Raw genomic sequence first — 17,792 nt, 5'->3', positions numbered from 1 at the left:
CAGTGCTTATCTAGCATCCCCACTAGGTGACCGTGAGGGATGTCCCCATTGGCAAATCTCTGGTACAGCTGTGTCAGATGCTAGATGTGGGAATCATGTTAGCTTCCAGGGCAGCCAGCACACACATTCATTATTATGCCCTGGACATCGCACACGACCTGGCAGTTGATAGAGGGGAAGCCCTTGTGGTTGATGTAGACACTACCCTGCTCACCTGGTGGTGCTTTGATGCATATGTGCATACAATCTATAGCACCCACTACCTCAGGGTATTTTGCTATTTGGTGGAACAGTTGCATATTGCTGGCCAATGCCTCACGGGTGTTGGGAAAATATATGTGCTCACTGACATGTGCTGACATGGCATCCAGGAACTGGTGGAGTACCCTGGATGCTGATGCCTGTGAAATCCCCATCATATCCCCAGTTGGCCTTTGGAAGGTACCTTTAGCTAGTATTCTTAGGCCTACACATACCTTGGTATCCACTGGGATGGGTTCCCCTCTGTTAGTTCTGTGTGTCAGGTGTGGCCAGCACAGCTCAACAATTTGCTGTAGGAGGTCCCTGTCCTCACAATAGTGCTCCACTATCTCCAGCTCATGTAGGCCATGGTAGGCTACCCTGGGTCTGTACACTCTTCTTCATCTCCTCACTGTGGGTTGGTCGACAGCATTCAAATCCTCACCACCCTCAGCCTCTTCCACAAGTTGCATGATAGCTATTGCAGCCCCTATCATTTTCTGCTGTGAGTGTTAAAAGTTCCAAGGTTGTTTACACCGGTGGTGTAGAGTGTGGGTAAAACCAGAGGGGAAGGTGTTTGCTTAGTTTATAGTGGTGTTCTGGGATGGGCTGGTCTGCTGCCTGTGTAATTGACTGATTCTGATACAGTTCACCTGTCAGCTAAGCTAGTTCTCCTTGATTAACTTCCTACTGCTGTTTTCCCTTCACATTGCCTTGCTGTTTAAGCCCGTGTGCTTACTGTGCAAACACAGTGCTCAAATGTGTACACTGCTGCTATTTCCTGGTTTAATTCCTTTTTTCTTCCTGTAAAACCTGGAGTGCGCACACCCGCTTAGGCTTTGTAAAGAGTGCTAGGCAGGTTTAGACACACCCCCTAGCTTAGCTGTGCTATGCTAGGAGCAAACCAGAGCCACAGGGCTCCAATCAGCTTACAGTATGCCTGACAGCCCCCCCCCCCACCATGAGGTCACCTAACTCTTAGGCTTGCACCAAGCTATTCCTGCTCTTACACTGTTGGGACCTGACTCACATGCTGGGGAAAACTGGGATTCACTGTCATTCCTCTCATTTGCATAGGATTGCCTGCATAGTTACATGTCTCACACTGAGCCTCCCCTCTTAGCAACCACTACTCACTGGCCATGTTGTCTTCTGCCTGCCATTGACTTGCATAGCAGAATAGTGATTTTAGTTAGAATGCTTATTTTAGGTTTATTTTGTTATTTTCTCCCAGTCCCATTTGAGTGCCTCTGCCCTACGCTTAAACAGCTGAGATCGGCTAAAAAAAATTAAAAGTTGATTTTTTTTTTATCTTTTTATTTTGTTTGCAATGCCAATGGCCTTATACTTGGCCATTGACATGCTTCCTCAGTGATATGCAGCCTTTATTTGGAGCTGTCACAGCTCCGTTTTGGATTTTGCAGAAATGTACTTGGTTACTAATCGAGTACATTTCTGCAGCTTGCACTAATCCTGCACGGACAGTCGCAAGCTTCCTGGATCTCAAAATCACCTCATTTGCATGAATTTCTCCTGCAAATGGGATGATTTGCATACAAGGGCATAGTGAGTGCAGGATTAGTGCAGGAGCTCTCGTGTACGACCCTGCAGGCTGTTTCTGGATCGCACGGCAGACATATTGCCTGCTAGAGCTCCTGCACTGATCCTGCACGCCGTGCAGGGCATAGTGAATCCAGGGTAATATCTATCTATGTATCTATCTATCTATATAATATATATATATATATATATATATATATATATATATATATATATATATATATATATATATATATATATATATATATATATATATATATATATATATATAGATAGATATATATATATATATATAGACACACACACACACACACACACACACACACACACACACACACACACACACACACACACACACACATATATATATATATATATATATATATATTTATGACTGATGATTTAAAATTGTATAGCTCATCAGATGAGGAACTGAAAGCACAACTGCAAGTTGTCAAAACTTTTTCAGATCATATAAGAATGTCATTTGGCCTTGATAAATGTGCAAAAGCACCTTTTAAAGTAAGAAAACTTCAACGCCAGGAAAACATCAGTTTGGGACAGGAGTGTGATATAAAAGAACTTAAGCAAGAAGGAGTGTACAAATATTTGGGAACTGATGAAGTATCAACAATAAAACGAGCAAGTGTGAATAAAACTTTGTAAGGAATACTTCAGAAGACTTACATTAATCCTGAAAACAGCACTGACATCTAGGAACAAAATCCAAGCTATAAACCAATTTGCTCTTCCTGTCCTAACTTACAGTTTTGGAGTGATTGACTGGCTGCAAAATGTGTTGGATAGATCAAATAGGAAAACAAGAAGGATGCTTCATGCTCACCGAATGATTTATAAAAATCAGTGTATACCAAGATTATATATTCCCCGTTCTGAAGGAGGGATGGGCCTCCTTGAAACTGATTATTTGTATAGATCTGCAATCGTAAGACTCCACACATATCTGCTGACCCCACAAGACCCAAACGTGGTGAAAGTTTTGAAACATGAGGAGAATTAATTTAAGATGACTTCTCTGTTTAATCTAGCAGAAGCTTATCGGTGTCAAGCAGTAATGAAAATCAAACCAGAAGTAGATAGAAATCAGGCAGCAGCTGAATGTGCAAAAAATCAAAAGAAAGAATATAAGGTAAAGGATCAGCTGAGAAGGCAAGAAATGTGAAAAAAAGCATAATAATAGTTTCAAGTATAGAAAACTTCTGGAAGAACCTCATGTTGATCAGGAACAAATACAGAAATGGTTAAGGAGAGGTGAATTCAAACCAAGACATGAAAGATTAATACTGGCAGCCCAAGAATGTAGGCTGCATACACATTGGTTTATAAAGTCCATTTAGCATGTGGGAGAAACAGACAAATGTAGGTTTTGTAAAACTGAATTGGAAACGGTTGCACACCTCATTGCTGGTTGTGACATACTAATGGCACAAGGACTGTATACTCAAAGGCAAAATAATGTGGCAAGACTGTTGCACTGGGGATTGTGGAAACATTATGGTAATGAAATGGCCGAAAAACATTGGAAACATGAGCCACAAAGCATCATAAAAAATGAAGAAGTCTGCATCACATGGGATCATCCATTAGATAGATGCTAGAAAAATGGATATAGTGGTACAAGAAAAGAAGATAAGAGTAGCATTGATAATTGAAATTGTCACACCCAGTGACTACAGTGTCTTGTATAAAGGGGGATACAAAGTCTTAAAATATCAGAATCTGCAGCCAGAAATGAGAGTAATGTGGAAGAAAGATATCTAGAAAGTTCCAATAGCAGTAGGAGCAAAGGGTCTTATATAAAATAATCTACAATCATGCTTAGATATGTTACCAATCCAAGTTACTCCATATGAACAGCAGAAGGAGTCATTACTGGGCACATTGCGGGTGCTGAGAAGAGCACTACTGGCTGACATCAAAGATTAAAACAATATATATTTCATGAACTTTAATTATACTTTGACTTAAGAATGGGGTCCATTCCCATCATGGAATTAGAAACCCAAAAAATTTGGATAAATTAAAAACGGATATATATATGTATATAGTTTACCATCACAATGTCGCAACACATGTGCGACTGGTCACATACCATTGAAATGTTGGAAACTGTACTGCTGAATCCAAAAAAGAGCGAATCTGCAAACCAATGAATGTCGACATTCTAGGAATGTTGACACTGTCCGAAACACATGTCACTTACGGATGTCTTCTATAGACTTTATACAGGGGGGGCTGTATCCCCCTGGGGTTGTGCCCCCCACACCCCCCAATGTGGGGAGCTGTGCCCCCCCACCCCTCCTAACTATATATATCAACTCCAGGGTCACACAACATTGGGGAAGGGGGCAAATCCCTGTTAAGTGCCTTGAATACTGGTTGTCGATGAAATGAGCTGTTCACCACATGAATGCCGATCAAATGGTCTGTCGATCTTATGAAGTAGTCCCATATATATATATATATATATATATATATATATATATATATATATATATATATAAAGGTGTACATCAGAAGATTGAAAAACCAAAAGACTGAATCCCAAAAGACTGAAAATTCAAAATACTGAATGATGAAAGTTTCCACTTCTCCACTGTTGTGTGATCTTGGAGTTGGTATATACAGTTAGCAGGAGTTGTGGGGCACACTCCCACACATGAGGGATGCAGGGGAGCTTGCCACCTGCATCAAAAATGTGTTCAGTATTTTGAATTTTCAGTCTTTTGGGATTCAGTCTTTTGGTTTGTCAGTCTTCTGAAGTAGACCCATATATATATATATATATATATATATATATATATATATATATATATATACAGATATGTATAATTATATATCTATACACACACACACACACACACACACACACACACACACACACACATACACACACACACACACACACATATATATATATATATATATATATATATATATATATATATATATATATATATATACATATATGGGTTCACTTTAAAATTTAGAAATACTGAAATACCGAATTTCAGTATTTCGAAATTAGAAACCCGAAAACTTACAAGCCCGGTGCTTCAAAATCATACATACCACAATCCCAAACCCTTAGAATACCAAAAAATGCAGTCTGGAGTCCATTCTTTTTCTTTTTTACCCTCCACCTTTGCAAACCACCTAGTAAACACTAAAGTGCTGTAATACTGTGTGCACATCATGTAACACGACAAACAAGTGATAACAACATAACCTGTGCACTTTTGCAGCCTATAACTGCAGTAAACATGCAATAGCAGTTAAAAACTCCTCTGTAGTGTACATCTCTCAAGTGGACATGATGTGTTGGAACTGCTGATGATGTACCATCAGTCTACATCATTTCAGCATGGGCGGAGTGCCGCTACTCAGCTGGCTTCTCATTTCATCAACTTTATCCTGGTCTCGGGCCAATGTCTGCATAAGCACTCCCAAATCCATTGCTTTTTCCCCCAACAAACACTTTAGTCTCCGGTGCCACTCTTCCATGGAGTTCTGTGTGTGCGGCAAACATAAGGTATTGAGGTCAAAAACATTCCAAAATGAGATAGGGAAAAGAGGTGGAGACGTCGCAACACAGGCGGACCTAGTTGTAAATTTCTTCTTCCTCTCCATGACATACCAATCCCCAAAGTATTTAACTAGGTCCTGACCCTCCACAGGAAACCTATGCTTCAGGTCAGTAAATGCCCCTACCACTTCTTCCTCTTGTATGAATGCAAGGGCTATTAAACATTTCACACTTAGATGGAACCACAGGTTGGTATTGTACAGCCATGTCAGTCCCAGCTGCTGTACCTTCTGCCATATATTATGGCTGAAATGGAATAGGCACCCCTTAGATTTCACTCCATTGAAGTTGAGTGCAATACTTTTCTTGGTGGTTATCTCAAAGTCGCATAGGACGAACTGCAGGTCAAGTTCGAACACATGCTGATCTAACAATTGGAAGATTGCATCCCAAATGGCATTGTACATCCACAAAGATTTCTTGCTCATTAGACAGTATCATAGGGGCACTGACTTGCTATACCCACCACACTGTTACAGGCCATGGATGCTGTATAACTGGCTACAGATCTCCCCCCTGTAGAAAAATGTCCCATCCATTAACCAGATCGTGGCATTGCTCAGATCAAACAGGTTGTTGACCGTGGTAAACACTAACACTATATTCTCACTGCTAGCATCGGTCATACACTTTTGTATGAATGTGCCTGATTTCAGTGCATACTCCTCCACATTTAGGGACCATAACATTACATATACACTTCTGCTTGTTCCAGTGCACTTCCGTCTTACCCTCCCCACTTGCTGTAGCAAAGTCTGTCTGTTTGGAAGATGGGGAACTACATCTAGGGAAGTGGTTGCTAGTACGTCCTCAACTACTAGACATGGTGCATCCCATGAGATGTGTGCTCTCTCCTTCAAATCTGCACACATACCGTACCGGTCAGCATCTGTTGGGTCCCCTGCATGCACGTGTGCTACACTTTTCAGCAATTCTTCCCTTCTGCAACAGCGGTTGTTGTCACCCTACCTTTACACTTCATAGCCCTCTTCCACTTACAGCACCAATAATTCTTGTGCGGTGCTTTCTTTTCAAGGTGGTAGACGTAGCCTTCTCTAATGAGGACATCCTTCCCTTTCTGGGATTGTACTCTTTTGTATGTCTCGCCCACATTCCCTGGTGGAGTTGTAGTGTTGGACACCATGATACTGTCGGTACAAAGTACAGCCTGTTCACGGGACAGCAGGCTTATATCCTTATTGGACGGTATTCTGATATATTAGACAGATAAATATTGGGTCAGGTTCCACAAACTTGCTCTCATTTTAATTGTCTTTCTCCAATGTAAGACTACTTTATAGGCAGGCTTTATGCTTGTCTAAGACTCTTCCAACAAGAGCAAGTCTTTTGAAATCTGTCCCATTGTATTTAAGGGTCCAGTATGTACCAGTTCACTTACCATGTTAAAAAAATAAATTAAAAAAAGAAGATAAAAGCAGAAGTAAATGTTTTATGTATATAAAGCAAACAAACAGTGCATTTGTCATAGAGAATATAAGGAAGACTGAACAAATCTTCTACACTATCAAAAAATTGTAAGCGATATGTGAAACACTGCCCAGAGATAAAAAAACCCTACATAATTAATAAGAAATGCAAAGCATGTGTTCATCATAGAAATATGGCCTCTTAAAGTAATGAAGGTTTAGTCTAAGTGAAAATCATTTGCTATTTTAAAATTTTACAAGGCCAGAGCAGTTTCCCCTGCCTTCAGCCCCAAAGCAAAAATGGTGTTATAAAAAATAAAAATTGCCAGGATATCACTACAAGTAAAGTGGTTTGACTGGACTACATCCCTAGTGCTAATACTCAAGAGTGAAATGGCCCTTGACATTGGCCTTCTCTTCCAGGATGTGAATGACAAAAAGGATTGGATCCAGCACAGACCCCAGTCAGACTCCAATAGTGACTGGTGCACTTGTGGAGGTGGTCTCGCCATTCTAACTTCTGGGGTCCTATATCAGAACCAGCTGGCTATCCAGCATGTAACACAGGGGGTTTTGCCTATATTCATTAGTTTGTTTACAATGCTTGAGTGAGGTACTGCATCTAATACCTTAGCCAGGTCAAGGTCGGCAGTATGTACTTTTTTTGCCTTCATCACTTGCTTTTGTGACCCTCTCAAAGAAGTCCACCAGGTTGAGTAGACTTATTCTGCCCTTGACAAAACCAAACTGGGTTGGATCTAGTTTTAATTTATTAATCATTTCTATATTAATTCTTTCCATGGCTTAGCATATGAGACTAGTCAGACTTATGGTCTTTCGTTCCCACTGTCCATTGATGGCCCATCCTTGTGCAGAGGGTGACTATTGCAGCTCTCCTTTCATGTGGTAAAAAGCCTATCTGGAGGCCATGGTTAAATGTTAACTCCAGTATAGGTCATGTTTCAAGGGTATTTAGAAGGCATCTTGAGATATTACCAGGGCCCATCAATGCAGGGTTAGACAGAGCATCTAGGACCTCTTTGTTTGAGACAGCTGTGGAAAGTTATTTGATTATATTTCCTGGGTGGGGGTGGCCTGGGTGAGACAGGGAAATAAAACCAAAGCTGAATTTGTCAGCCAGCAGATTTGATATATCCTATGTTTTCCTGCTCCATGCTCCATGTACAATCAGTTCTGCACACTGCTGTGTGCTGCCTTTGAGGTTATGGACATAGCTAAGGAAAGCCTTGTGGTTTTCCTTTGCCAGGAAGGTTCTTTACCTCAAATCTGGCATTAGTAGGCTTAATTTGCCCTCTTAGTTGTTTGTTTAGATTGATGAGTGTTTTGATCATGCTGAGGGAAGCATTTCCTAATCTTGGCTATGGCATTTCTTGTATAACCTGCTTCTGTTTGGATTCTACCAGGGTGGTTTGTTTTATTGAGTTAGTTCTGGGCTTATTTCTGGCAGGCACCACTGTCTCTGTGCATTTACTAACATGATCGAGGATGGTTTCTGTGAACAAGCCTGCATAGGCAGCTGTGTTCTTAGGGGTTTGGTGGGGGGGGGCTTGAAATTTTGACAGGTTAACCTAAGTATTACATTACTGACAAACTAAGTGTTATTTTGACTGCCTCTGTGTGAGTCTTGCCTCCAGTGACCCTACATACTGACATCTTTCTCATACTGTAAACATTTATCTAAGAATTTGCTGGTTATCAGTGAACATGAGACAGTTTGCACATTTTCTCAGCAAGCCCATATCTACAAAGGCGGCAACAGAGAAACTGGGAAAGTGCCAACCCAGTGTGTCAGATCATTCTTACAGGCAATACAAAGGGGTGTTACAGCAGGGGTTTAGAGCAGGCTAACTAGGGTACTGTGAAGGAAGAAACCACATCTAGGCTACGTATGACTAAATTTGTGTGGCAGTGCTCCTCAACCTGCAGACAAGCTGCTCATTGCACAACTGAGTACCGGGTAAAATTACAGGGGACATTTATGGGGAAATTGTTGTTTCTAAGTGCCTGTGTCAATACAAGGTACTACTAAATGCCACTGTGTGACCAGCAGGGGAATTCAAAACAAAAAATGACTAAAACAACTAAATAGCCCTCTGGCCATTGAAACTATTTCACTTTAAGCCTCCCTAGGTGTTCCCCAACTTGGACAGGCCAGTCTAACTTTCCGTTACCACTAGAATTGCAGTCCCATACTTCTTAATGTGAAAGTACACTTTTGTTTGCCAATAGTGAAAACATACCAAAAGCAAATCAAATAACTAGCTAAACAATTAATAACAAGACAATTCTAAGGAATACAAGCCAGCGATGAAGGACACACACTTTAAGGTGATAGCAAAGGAAACTAGAAGCAGCTAGACAATGGAAAGGCAAATATGCTACACAGTGATGAAATGCAAAAAATGCAATAAATAATCAGAAAATACAGCAGCAAGTCTTCAGAAGTGGCTTAGAAAATTACACTATTTCAATTTATCTTAGCCTGGATGGCACCAGATGCAAGCCTGTGAATAGTGAAAAAAAAATATTTGGAAATCCTGTGACTGTCTAATAGTATCCGATTTGAAAAGTACTCTTGGGAAAGACAGGAAGTACCAAGAGCGGCATCCATGTATTGAATAAAATTAAAGCAACAATATCATATATTTTCTGTCAAACTGCAGATTTATAACTCATAATTCTTATGTTTTAAACAAAAGGATTGGGATAACATACCGGTGAAGTAATTATACTTGTAATGCATGTTATGTTGTTTATGTTGCAATAAGTCATTCAAGTCATGCTTTTTACACAGTTAAAATTTCTAAAAAGTTGCAACAAACAAGGAATTCAAGAAGGTAATTATGGCATTTAGATGAGATATGATTATAATGCTCTATGTTGGCATGCCATCAGAGAGATATAGTTTAGAACATTTTTCTTTCATGTTCATGACAAAATGTGGCAGATTCTCTGAAAGGGGGATGCGGACCTGTTTTTAGACAGAAAAGAACTGTAGTGCATGCTCCAAATTTTGGAAAACTAAGTATCTTTTTGACATATGGAAAGTTCTAAACAAAGTTTTGTTAAGCACCTTTCAGTGCTGTTAAGCTCTAGTTTCATATCACAGTATAATGTGAGGCCACCACTGAACAGCTATTAGAAACTAAAACTGCTTCAAAATCTGTAAACACTTTAGACCGCCACACCTCTTTTCCTGTGTTTAGCAGTGTGAAGAGTATTACAATTTTTTACAGATCCAGAGATATACATCTCTTCTAGACAGTGTATGTGAGACAGCGCCAAGTATTCAAAGCTGTAAAACACAAATAGTTAGCATCCTACATTTTGTGTCTGTAACAAGTAGTACATCAGATTAAAATCCATCCCCAGGATTTAATAAAATCCATATAGGCACAGTGTAGAGCCTTCACAGAATGCATCCATGTACATGGCCACGGTTATCCTTGGCAGTGAGCCATGCATATTAATTAATGCGCACTGCCGAAGGAGAGCCAAAGAACAGGGGGTATTGATTCAGTGCAGGGAGATGTATAGCAGCTACCCGTGGCTGCAGATGAGTGTGAGGCTCCCTGTAATGCTCCACGCCACTGTTGTAATGCTGTGAAGTGTGTCAACTGTCTAATAAGTCATTTTTATGATGTGTTATATTTTTATTAATATTATTTATTTATTATTTTACTGCATGTTTGCATGGTGCAGATTTCAGCAATTCCAAGCTTTGCTCACATATAGACAGCTGAAACCTGGCAGACATCTAAAAATAGAAACCGAATGTAATTAATTATCATAATTAAATTTATTTATTTATTTGTATTTATGTTTGCACAGTGCAGTGTGGAGCTCTCAGCTCAGCACATATGCCTGTAACTTCACAATTCCAGTCGAAACCTTTCTCGGTTTGTATTCTCACTGTCTCTCCTTCCCTCAACGGATGAAAAATCTGCTCAATTTATCCTAACTAGACTTCTAGATAGAATGCTTCTTGACTAACTGAACCTTGATGGTTTTGTTGTTCTTAGTTTTAGGCCTCAATAAACTGGAACTAATAGATAGCATAGTTCTTGTTTGCCTGGATAGAAGTCTGAGCAGGTGAGCCAGGAATATCATTATGGAGTATGTTTCTGAGATTAAGCAAACTCAAAAAGACATCAGTGTTGTCACACTTTGACCTTTCAAGAAATTGCTTCGCACCCTGCACTGCACATTCAGCTAGACCATTTAACTAAAAGTCCCATTCTCTTGCAAATTACTGAAACAACTGACTAGTAAATTGAGTATCATTGTCAGAAATAACTTTGTGTGGACTATCATGGACTGAGAAATAATATTTCAGCTTAGTAATAACAGTAGTAGGTGTTAGGTTAGGTAGTAAGTCAATTTCAAACCAATTTAAATAAGAGTCTACCAATACTAAGTAGTGTTGATTGTTTCACTTAAAGATATCAGTGGCTACTGTTGACCAAGGTAGTTGAGGAATTGTATTTAGCTGAAGTGGTTCTCTTTGCAAATGCGGTCTAGTACTATTGCATACTGAACAAGAAGAAAGTGCTTTATCAATGTCTTTCAGTAAGGAAGGTCAAAATACTAGTTCGCTCATTCGACTCTTAGCAGATGTGGAACTTGGGTGACCACAATGCAAAATCTGTTTGTACTCATGTTGTAAGGAAGCAGGAACAACAATTTTAGGAACTTTGAAAATAATGCCATCTTCCATCAACACTTCATCTCTGTAAGGAAAATAGGTTTGCAATTTGGGTGGTACACTAGATTGCTTTGACTGCCATCCAACATTAATGTAGTGATTGCAAAATTGGGTTAGTCTTCATGTCATCTTTCAACTCATCAAGCCTAGTCGTAGAAAAATTATGCACTGCCATCACATCAAAATCAAAATTCTCTGTCTCAAACTGTTCTGTTGTATTTCTGGGCAAGCTAGATAAGGTATCAGCCAGACAGAGTAGTTTGCCTTTAGTGTAGACCATTTTGAAGTTGCACTTTTGCAATTTGAGCATCATTCTTTGTAATCTTGCTGGAGCTGAATGCATAGGCTTCTTTAGAATAGTGACTAGAGGTTGGTGGTCAATTTCAATCTGAATAGCTCAACCATAAATGTAATCATGAAATGTGGAACATGTAAATAATATTGCCAAAAGCTCTTTCTTAGTTTGAGCATACTGCTCTCAGTTTGGTAAGTGTTCTAGATGCATAGGCTACTGGTCTGCCCTCTTGAAGTATAATTGCACCAAGAACAAATTTTGAAGCATTACAGGAAAGAGTACTTGGTTTGTTCACATCATAGTATCTTAATGTAGGTGAGTGGCGATTTTCTGCTTGAGGTCTTCAAATGCCTTCTGGTGTTATTCTAACCATGACCATGCAACATTTTTGCAAGTTAGCTCTCTTAAAGGTCCTGTCAACTCACTGAAGTCTAGTATAAACTTGCCTAAATAGCTAACCTTGCCTAAGAAACATTGTAGAGCTTGAACACTGTCTGGTGCTGAGATCACAAGAATAGCTGTTTGCTTGGTGGGGGTCTGGTCTCAAGCCTGTACTGCTATACAAATGACCTACATATGTAATTTCTGGTAGTCTGAATTTGCACGTCAGAGGATTAAGCTTCAAGCTTACTTCATGTGCTCTGTCTAGAACTTTCTCTAGGTTTCTGTTATGCTCTGCTTCACCATTGCCTCCAACCAGTAAATCCTCTACTATTATTGCAGAAGGATAATCCAGAAAAACTTGCTCCATTGCACGCTGGAAGATTTCACTTGCAGAATTTATTCCAAATGGCATACTTAGAATTCTTTATCTGCCAAACAGGGTACCAAAAGTGGTTAGTAAAGAGGATTTGCGATCAAGCATCGCTTGCCAAAATGAACTTTTTGCATCCAAGATAAAAAAAACAGTGGCATTCGGTATTAGGTCTGTGACCTCTTCGACTGTGCACATTGGATGATGTGGTCTTTTCAATGCTTTTTTCAAATCTCTTGAGTCAATACATATTCTGATTTCATCTGAACCTTTTTAGGAGCTGCTACCATAGACGATATCCATTCAGTTGGTTATGTAACTGGACAAATTACACGTTGCTGTACCATTTTATCCACCTGAGCCTTAAGTTTATCCTGCACAGCTATCAAAACTCTTCTTGCTGGTCTGACTACTGAAATGACCTCTGGGTCTAACTTCATGGAATACATAACTGGCTTCAGAAAAAATTGGAAGTAGGAGATGCACTTATGTGACGAACTTCTTTGGTAAAAGAAAGCAGATTCATTCTCAAACTGTCTTTGAGACCCAGTAATGACTGTACTGGTCTTCAGACTACATAGTATAACAAGCTGTAACAGTTCTTGGCCAAATAACATGAAAGCATCACTGAGCTTTTGGTTTGAATTTCTTCACCTCCATAAGCAACAAGTTTTGCGCTACTGGCCACATTGAGTTGTTAATTAGCTCTCACTTTAGCAAATGTGTCTGCTGATGTAACATTACACTTTGTACCAGTGTCTACTTTAAGCTCTGTGGATTTACCATTGATCCTGATTGTACAAAACACTTCATTCTTTGCCAGTAAATTCACTACATCAACTCTCTCACCAATTACTGATACACCACCTACATAGAAAGCTGACTGATGAGTCTCGACTTGATCAATCTACGTTTTTGTGTGACCTTTCTTTAAAACGGTGTGAAGTTTACTTGATTTGCAAAACCTTTGAAAATGGTTCCATTTTTTACACTTGTGACATTGCTGACCAAATGCTAATCTCTCTTTTAGACTAATGATTTGCACCACAATTGCAACAGTTAACAATAAAGCTGGACTTGGGTTTTGCTTATTCATGCTTGTACTGCATTGAGGAACATGCTCCTTTAACTGAACTAGTCTTAGAACTTGCTGAAAAACTATGTGGTTTCCCTCGTGAGCCAACAGGTTGTGGCTGCCATGTGCTTAGGCCTACTTCTGTTTGTCACATGTTGCATGCTATCTGCATTTGCTATGGAACCTGCTGAAACCATGCTCTTATCACTCGCAAGCATACGTGTGCATTTTTCTGTCACTTCATGGATCTGACAAATCTCAATGGCTTTACTCAATGTTAAATCACTGTCATGAAGCAAAATCTTTCTCACAGCAGCACTATTAACACCACACACGAGGCTGTTTTTTATTAACTCATCTTTTAAGTCACCAAACTGACATATTTTAGCCTTGTTTCTCAGATCAGTTATTTAAATTGCAAGAGATTCCCTTGGTTTCTGATCTCTTGTGTAAAGCAAATGCCTCACTAGTGTAATATTTGTCTGGGGTCACACATTTCTCTAAACTTGTGCTTCCAACACTTGGGGTCTTCCCTTGATTCAGCCTGTACAACAATATGGCAGTTTTCACCTTCTCCCTCATATACTGCCGGTGCGTACACAAATTAACGCTCTCTTTCTATGGCTTCTGACCCAGCTAAGTTTAAAAAAATTAATGCCTTCATATGTGCATTTTTATTTGAGTACGCTGCTTGTATAGAAATATCATACTCTTGCTCAAATATTCTCCAATTGCCTACAATATTCTGATCAAATATGCCAGGAATTTATGCCAGTACTTTTAACTTTGCCCAATAGCACAACTGATCTCTGCGAAATAAGTCTCTCAGGCACTGTAATACTCTTGAAATTACTGTATTGCAAGAAATCACCTCTTAGTATAAGAAACATATCAAATAACTATATGATAGAAATGAACTGGGCAAGAGAAGCTCAGAGTCAATAACATTTCAGAGTAATGTCACTCTGTGAATAAACTGTACACAGCACACTGAAATTTCCCCAAAATGGTGGTACCTTTCTAGGCAATTCTTTACAGTGCAAGAAACATTCTGTAATGGCGACACTTTGTCAATAGACACACCCAGCACAAGAAACTTTTTGAAATGGCTATACTTTGACTGTACTTCACAAAATAGTTGCACTTTGCACACAAATAAATTCTTCAAAATACATGCACAGTAAAAAGCACACACAGTAAGCACTTTTACACACTTTGAGATACTTTGAATAACTATAATTATACCCTTGATACAATACAAAGCTGTAGTTATGCCAAAACACAGCACTTTGCTAAAAAACATGCAGTTGCCTTGCTTTATTTACACTTAATGTGCCCTTTTTGGCCTTATTATATTTGTTTTGCTCGTTTAATCTCTTATAATGCCCATTGTTCTTTTCTTGCGCTCATTTTACTCTAAACATGCCCATTTTGCCTTAAACACACTCATTTTACTTTTAAACATGCTTGTTTTACTTTTCTGATAATCGTTTCGTCAAACACCTTTACTTTAAACATTTTCCTTAGTTAATAAATGTTTTGTGCCTCACGATTGTTTAATAATGTGGTTTGTGCCCTTGTAATGCCCCATTTTGTTCTTTTTATGAAATAAGTGGATTGTGCTTATTCTCATTTCCTTTGCTTCTTTTCTGGCTCTTTTTCATGCTTGTTTCTCTTAGTTTACATTCACTGTCATCTCTGCACCTTATGGCTCTGAATCTTATTCTCTGCGATACCGGTTCTGACACAATATCGTCTCCTACTTTGGACACATAGAAGAGTCTTTGTGGGTTCTGCTCAAGCAGCTTTATTATATACACACACATCATGATAGAAGTTTACTGAATTTAACTTAAGTAACTTATATACAAACTAACTACTGCAATCATACATGTTCACTCTCTGGCTGCACTCTCAAAATGGCACTGGGAATAGCACTTGCCCAGTATTTATATCTGCATGCTTAGTCCTTGATATATTTCTTAAAGACACAGCACATACACTCTGATCTACAATGTGTATGGGGGGGGGCAGCCTATATTAAGCCCAATAGATGGGAATTCTGCAACAGTCATTGTAGTTCAATCAACTGTTGGAATGGGTGGTGGTGTTGGAGAAGGTATATGCTTTTGGGCACAGTGGTAGGGCATTCAGGAGTCCAGGGTCATGGTCGGATTCCTTATTAAAAACTATGAACTCCAGCTGATACAGGGTGAATTCCAGGGCTCAGAGTGTAAGGTAGAGTCCTGGGACCATTTGGCCAGGGAAGTCACCAGTGTTACTGGTATCCCCTGCACAGGTGAGTAGTGGCATCATCACCATTTTGATGACCTGAAAAGGAAGAAGAGGGGGACCCTGGACACCCGGGTCCAGGAAGCTTGAGATGGAAATGCTCCACAAGTATGTAAGTATGTCTATCTCTGTCTAACCATAATGCAAGCTGAATATCTGCAAAACTGGTATGCATAATGGTGTGCTTCTCTCCCAACAGCTGCATCTGAGAGGGCTTTCAATGTCAAGTCACATGCCAGGTGCCTGACCAGGTTGTGCCATTAGAGTGGAAAGTACAGATTTAGTATGCCAACTGTACTGCAATAAGCAAGAAAGAGTAAAGCATTTACTGCAATAAAGTATATCAAGAAAAGCTGCACTGCAATAAATGGGCAAGTAGAACTGTAGTACAATAAATGGGCAACTAGAGCTGTAGAGCTGTAGTGCAATAAACGAACAATAAGAACTATATTTCAATAAAGCATTTGCAATGCCAGTAACAGTAAGTAAAATGGTGTTCAGCAGGATTGTGTTGTCAAAACCCTTGCAGTAGAGCTGTATGCATTGAATGTCTATGGTAAGGTTGCTGTAATCAAGTGTAACACTGTAATGGCTGTAGCCAGCAAATCTAATGGTCTGCAAACTATATTGTGTAATTCATAGTACTGTCCAAGGTTATCTCCAGGCCAATATCGTTTATATAATTGTCTCTGTGTGGACTTCACAGATATTTTAAATCAATAACAATAAAATGTGTTCACTAACACTGTTGATTCTAAATGACAGCTTTTTTCATATATGCAGTATGATTGTATGTCACTGTAATAGTTTTGAATGCCAGAGGAATGTCCTTTAACTTGTATTACTCAATTCATAGCATAGTTGCAGGTCATCTTCAAGCAAATATCAGTCGCGCAGTAGTCAACAGTGACTCAGTCTGTTAAATGCTTTGTCTACAGTACATTTTGCCACACACAGTCCTGGGTTCGAATCCAGTGGGGTGTAGCACTAAATTTTCAGTATCAGTCATGTAATGCTCACATTTTCTCTTTCCCCAGGAACAAAAGGTATATGGGTGAGATAGCCCATATTATGAGCAGATATTGTGTTTAGATTTCACAGAATATTAACATTAATACCAAGAATGTGTTCATCAGCATTGTTGAGTCATAAATAAAGCTGTATGCCTTGCATGTTTGCACTAAGATGCTGCAGTCAATTATTACATTATTTGCAGATGTCACCTGCAGTCGCAGCTATTGGGTTCTACTCTCATGCCTGCCAACTAAGACATGATGGCAAGACAGCTGTCTACTTTACTTACTGTACACAAACATGCCGCTCAAGTGTCACAATGTCTTGTAATGTAATTTAAACTGCCTATTCCATCTGTCACATGATTAGCAGATAAATTATTTCCTGGAATGCAATGTATTATCAAATCTATTTACAGAACACCTGGGTAGTCCATATTATGTGAAACTGTTCTGTGTAGTGGTGTACCTGCATTTGTTACTGCTTGGCCCATACTGACCCATGCTAACATCTTGAGAGATATGTATGTGCTACATCAGTTATAGGAGAATTGCAGTCACTGTACTCAAACCTGACACTACACATCTGTACAGTGTATATCTCTGTGTTTTCAGGGATATAATCTGCATTGTCAGTAATGGAATGTTTCTCTCTATCTCTCCCCATCCCTTATCTTCATTTATTTATTACTGTTATTTATTATTATAATTTAATATTAACATATTTTGTTAAACTATATTTTTGAAAAATGGGTTTCATTATTGATATGTTTTATTATGATTTAATAATAACATATTTTGTT

The sequence above is a fragment of the Protopterus annectens genome, chromosome 7.part0 (genome assembly GCF_019279795.1).
Source record: "Protopterus annectens isolate FY-2018-M chromosome 7.part0, PAN1.0, whole genome shotgun sequence".
NCBI lineage: Eukaryota > Metazoa > Chordata > Ceratodontiformes > Protopteridae > Protopterus > Protopterus annectens.
Note: the sequence above shows the minus strand (reverse complement) of the source record.